The sequence below is a fragment of the Nicotiana tabacum genome, chromosome 7 (genome assembly GCF_000715075.1).
Source record: "Nicotiana tabacum cultivar K326 chromosome 7, ASM71507v2, whole genome shotgun sequence".
NCBI classification, from domain to species: domain Eukaryota; kingdom Viridiplantae; phylum Streptophyta; class Magnoliopsida; order Solanales; family Solanaceae; genus Nicotiana; species Nicotiana tabacum.
In genome coordinates, this window is record NC_134086.1 from 91,080,318 (window position 1) to 91,086,305 (window position 5,988).

The window sequence follows — 5,988 nt, forward strand, 5'->3', positions numbered from 1 at the left end:
AAAGTTATCTTTGCCCTTAAATAAACTTATTCTTAATACGCTTAAGCTGAATAGACGGTAGATCTGCAAGTAAAGCAAGGACTTACAACTCGAATTTACTTAGCAAAATTAATCTTAGGAATTTGAGAGAAGTGGCAAGTAAAATGAACAAGTGAATAATTTAGGTTATATTAACCAATTTATTAAAAAAAATATTCATGCTGCTCTGTTGTAAACAACCTTCATTCAAAAGCTATACTTAAAACAAACCAAGCGATATCAAACTAGTATTATTTTATCACAATTCATCTTGTAAATGAGTTTGAGTTTGACACTGTAGTGATTTAAAGGTACTAAATTTTTAACCTATGTTCCAAATTGATATTTACTTTCCGTTAGTTCTAAGCAATGGCGACCTATTGTACACATATACAGCAATTTTTTTATTTTTTATTTTAAAAAGATACGTATTATTTACACTTCTATATAAGTAACAATTTTCGCCAAGTGGTGTCGGATGACACCCCCTAGTAAAGAATGTTTCTGCTACAACAACAGACTTCAAATGTATAATACATGAAACACTACAAGTTTTAAGCAATGTCCAGTCCTTTATGAGTAAATAACATGTAGCAAAAGAAGAGTTTTTAACATGGAGCTGGCCTATAAAACCAGCTGTTTTTATTTAGCCCTTGAATTCTCCAGGTGAAACTAGTTCAACTTCAGTGTCTGGTGACTCTCTTCATAGGATATGGAGATCAACTCTGATCTATATTTATTATCTTCGTCGTCATTAACAGATTTCACTACATTCTCACAGTTGGAGTTTTCAGGTTCAGATTCAATAGAAAGATCCTTCTCTGGTTCAGAGTATGATATGGCGATTAGTGACTCCCGAGTCACTTCCTCAGAGATTTCCTTGCCAGATGCTTTCTTATCCATATAATAACTGTCTTTTTTCTGTAAAATTACAACACTGAATGAAAATAAAGATAAATAAAACATAGTAATAGACAAAACAAAAAACTGTAGTAATCAGGAATAGTAACATAGATAATATACAATAAACATGTTCACCCCCATCTTGTTCAAAGGCAGACTCAGGATTTGAAAGTGGAGGGGGCACCACTATCAAATAAAAATTTGAGCAAACGTAGGACTGGGGATCGAACCCGGGCAGCGGACTAAAAGTCAAGTTGTGCCCCCCAAATCGACCATTGCAGGTGCCTAAGCTTTGAATCTTAGGGTGCCTATCAAAATATATACTATACCTATTTTTTAAGAACATATATACATATATTTTTTTCGGAATTACCGGAGGCATGTGACCCCCATACCCCCTACCTTAAAGGTAGGTCCGCATCTGATCTTGATGGAGAACACAGGCAATTAAGCAACCAAGTTTCGCTGATAAGGTTGCATTCGTCTGCTAAACACCCTTACAGAAGTTCCTTCTTGTATCAATAAACCATCACATATTAATACGAGAGCAGCATTTTTTTATAGGTAACACGACACCAATTAATGCTTATTGTGTCCTCTCCAAATTCTATTAATTCACCCGCCATTACTTCAAGACCACGAATATTCTTTACTTTCTGTCTTTACCAAAACTTCATGAGGACTGAATTTCAGGAAAATATGCACTATATTTCCAACCTCTGCATGAAAAGTCAGCCTCACATGTTACCACCAGGAAGACATGACTAAACATATTAAGGGCTTTAAAAGCATTTCACATTCAATCTCTTGCTTCTTGCTATTCAGGAAATGCCAAATTATGTTACTTTTTGTTAACCACTCCTCAAGATATGAATTAGGTGAAAAGTGGGTGCGCCACTAGGCTCAACATAACAGTGCAGGGGTTGAGGAGATCGAGATAGATCATTGGGGGACAAAAGCTGTAGTTGGTTTCCGCATATGCCACCACACTTCAATTGAAGAACTAGTTCAACTGTACGACCAAAGAAGAAAAAGAAAAGGAAACATAATCTTGCATAAATAGCAAGGAGATCTGTAAATTCCAACATGACTAAGAAGTTAAGTGGCAGACTAATGTTTGCTTTAAGCCATTAAGTTTAGTGAAGCCACAACATAGGATCTCTCACAACCAGAAACCAAATTCCTCCAGCGGTCCTATCCCTTTCCGACATTTACAAAATTGCACAGACAAACTCTATGAACAACATCAGATAACCTGCCTTCTTAGCTAACAAGAGGATAAATCCCAGGGAAGATAAAGTCAAACAATCACATGTCTAATATGTAAGTAAGATGATTATGTTGATCAATCAAAGTGATCAACACTCCTGTTAGCATTCTCAAAAAACCCTATGCAAGAGAAGACACAAAAAAGGGTAACCAATTGAGTAGATAATAAATTGTATATGGTTGAAGCCTGACACACGGTCGGCCAACTATGTAGAATCCTATTGAAAGAAGTAAAGAAAAAAAGTTGCAAAGTGAAGAAACATACATAAACAACATCATATTCAGCTATGTCTCCGTAAATTATCCTAAGCTTTCACTGGCAAAAGAAAACCTGCATATTTCCTACACCTACAGTGCCTTGTGAAACAGATGGAGAAAAGGTTACTCTCAAGGAGCTACAATAAAGCAGTGGCAGATCCATACCACTAATACTTTTGTGCAACTACCACATTGGAATTTCAACTATTGCAACTATAAATTTTGATAAAGCTGCTATTTTTTCCATCCCTTGAGAAAATCTAAAAGTTTCCTCTAACTTGCAAATGTCAAAGCATTTAGGAATCAGAATACTGTTGCTGCCAAAAGTCAAACACATGGTTGGAGTGCTATGCCAAAACCACGTTGGCAAGGGTACAGCCAGCAACACATTTTCTTGTTAAAATACTAAGGCCATAACATTGCAATACATAATGTTGTAAAATGGCATGGGCTGATGCCTACCAGGGGCGAAGCTACACTTTGGTAAGGGTTCGTCGGAAAATTACGCTGCGTAAAATATTAAGTTTTAGAGGTATATAACATATGTTAACACTCTTTGTCAGAGATTTTTTTAACTTCTTTCAAGTTTGAACACCCTTGGATAAATTCCTCGCTTCGCATTGATGGCTAAAAACGACTAAGCAAGCATAAGACTAAAACAATTTCAGTTGGTAGAGCATAAACCAATATATAATTAAGTAATAGAGGGGGGAGAATAGTTAGCATATTACCCCCCATAAGAACTGCTACACTGAGGGAAAAAACATTGAAAAGATTTCTTTGCAAAAGGGGAACATTACAATACCACTGAGAACTTACATGTACATTCTGTTCTGGTCTTTCAAGCAACTTTTCATATTTAAGAAATGCCCTTAGTTCCATAATTGACTTAATCAAGAATCATCTGAAATCAAAATATGGGTAATACTCATTGACCCCTTTGACTCCATCCTTACTACAATTCATTCTTCTAATTCCAACGTAGTTGACAATTATCCAATTAAAGTACCCAACAAAAATCAAGAAAACTACCAATAAACATTTCAGAAAGAAGTCTATGGTCGTTCACAACAATCAAGATCATGAGATATAGCTCAAACAAGAAAAAGAAAAGAAAAAAAATCCCATAACGTAAAAGGGATTAATTATTACATGAAATTTAGAGAGAAAAATAGGAGAGAAATTTAGAGGGCCGTTACCGTTCTTGATTTTTAAGAAATGCTCCAAATCAGCTCCAGCACATAACTAGTCAGCACCAATTCATCGTCGTTTTATACTACGGGTCAGTGGCATCACCTGCACTTTATTTCAAATTAATTAAGACAAGTTGGAGACACGCAAGTTGCACGTTTTCTCAAATGTGGAAAAATTTTGTTCATATTCCTACCTTCATTTCTTCACATTACCAAATACACCCCTAAAAGATACAAGATTACTAGTTTTACGCTTCTAGTTTTAGACAAGACATACTTTAAAAGGCACTATACTACTTTGGTTGTTCAGTCCATGGGGTTTGGTTAATTGCCTGCCAAGTTAGGTAAGAGGTTTGTTTTTTATTTGGTGTAATACCTAATTAGACGGATGGGATTAGAAGTTCACCATCCTGTGCATTGTCTAGGCTCCTTATAATTTGTGACTGTTTGTTTCCAAAAGGCGGTAAGAAAATCTTTTCGAAAAACCTTTTCAAATTGAAATAAGTGTCAACTTTTGTAAAAACTGCAAAAGCACATATCTAGTAGGAAAAGAAAAGAAAAAGTAAAAAAAAAAATTAAGAAAAAAAAGAGAGTCCCGAACCTATTGGACTCAAAATACTGTTTTGAGTGTAAAAAAAAAATTACATTTCTATATAAAATAAAATGCTTTAGCATACCGCGTTTTACCCAATAGCTGAAAAGATAACTATATAAAACGCGGTTCAGTATCGCATTTTATATAAAATGTGGTATTAAACCGCATTTTATGTATTTTGTGGACCCACTAATAACTCTTCTGCGCTTAATTGATATAACAATAATTCAAATATGTAAAATGCCCTTCTAAATCGCGTTTTACTTCCAAAAATTTGACCCCCCGAATTGGCATTGCCTTATATAAAGGCGTTAAGGAGTTTGAGAATTATCATTCAGAAATACTCCAACTTCGTGATAAATTTTTCTTGTTAAATTCTCAAGCTTTTTCATAATGTCTGAAGAGCAAAAGTAAGGGTTTCATTATATTTGGGGGGGGGGGGGGGAGCGGGGGATGAGGTTGTGGTGGCGAATAACTCAGTGAGCTATAGTTTATCTCTACAGAGTCATGTTAAGTTGCCACTTATAATAGAGTACGATAGACTGGTATCATTTTTATGCAATAAAATGAGATTGAGCAAACCTTCGGTGAATCTTAAAATAACCGGAAGATATCCATATTCTGTGACTCCGCAAGGGTTTGCTTGTTATGCTGAGTTTAACATCGAAGACGATGAAACTCTGAGAGATTTTTTGGGGACTCCGGGTGAATAGGGAATTTATTGTGATAAAATTGTTGGAAATGTCCGTCAAGGCTGAAGACGTTCCCAATAATGAGGTTTTTCCCAAGGACGCCCTCATATTAAGCGAAGAAGACACCGAGACCTTGTCTCGACCCCACAATGACGCACTAGTAATCTCTTTCCTTATAAATTCTTTTCAAATAAAATGTGTACTCGTGGATCCAGGTAGCTCGGCTAATATTGTCAAGTCGAGAGTGATAGAGCATCTCGGATTGCTCAACCAAATTGTGCCCGCCACTCGAGTCATCAACGGATTAAACATGGCAAGTGAAACAACAAAAGGAGAAATCATCCTTCTCGTCACCATGGCCGGCACAACCCAAGACGCCAAATTCCATGTCATCGAAAGAGACATGAGATATAACGCCTTATTCGGGCAGCCGTTGATACACTGCATGAGAGCAGTGTCGTCCACCCTTCACCAGATGATAAAATTTCCAACAAAGGACGGAATTAAAACCGTCTACGGGGAACAACATGCGGTGAAGGAAATGTTCGCGATACACGATGTGGTACCAACATTCGTACCTCCGCCCCTGAGTAAACCAAAGGGCAAATCGGGCCTCACCCTCGATCAAACTTAGAAGAACAAAGTAAAGAACCATACCGCGTCTTCACATCGGGAAATTGAAACAAATCAACTCTCACGATTGTAGCGAATCAATCCCGAGGCATCGCCAGCATATCTCACTTCAAGGTACGACCATCTCTCTTTTTGTTTCAAATTTAGGAATAACCCTTATGCAGACACTCGATCGGAGCGGTCAGAACGCTAACCCTGCTTGAAGACCTTAAGGTTCTAAAACGCACTCGTTGCACTCTTTTCCTTCGACCGAGTTTTTTTTCCCAAAGGAAGGGTTTTACCAGTAAGGTTTTTAACGATGCAACGTCTGCGAGCTGCCTAAGTGAAACTCACCAAATGCTCAAAACTTCTTTTGCAATCAACTTTGAACGATGAGGGGCATCCTCCTAGAAAGCCGCCCACTCGGAAAAGTCATGAAATGCCAAAT

At 37.0% G+C, this 5,988-nt stretch overlaps 1 long non-coding RNA gene across 2 annotated transcripts; it reads right to left on the reverse strand.

The window, feature by feature from the left end:
• Window positions 1-409: 409 nt before the first annotated feature.
• Window positions 410-3,875, reverse strand: LOC107794336 (uncharacterized). 2 transcript variants are annotated; one of them, XR_012711730.1, is made up of 3 exons: window positions 3,836-3,875; window positions 3,648-3,744; window positions 410-939 (listed from the first exon to the last, which is right to left on the reverse strand). It is a non-coding gene; the product is annotated as an uncharacterized LOC107794336 (long non-coding RNA). The 2 variants fall into 2 exon arrangements; XR_012711729.1 differs by lacking the exon at window positions 3,836-3,875 and having other exon boundaries at window positions 3,648-3,819.
• Window positions 3,876-5,988: the final 2,113 nt, after the last annotated feature.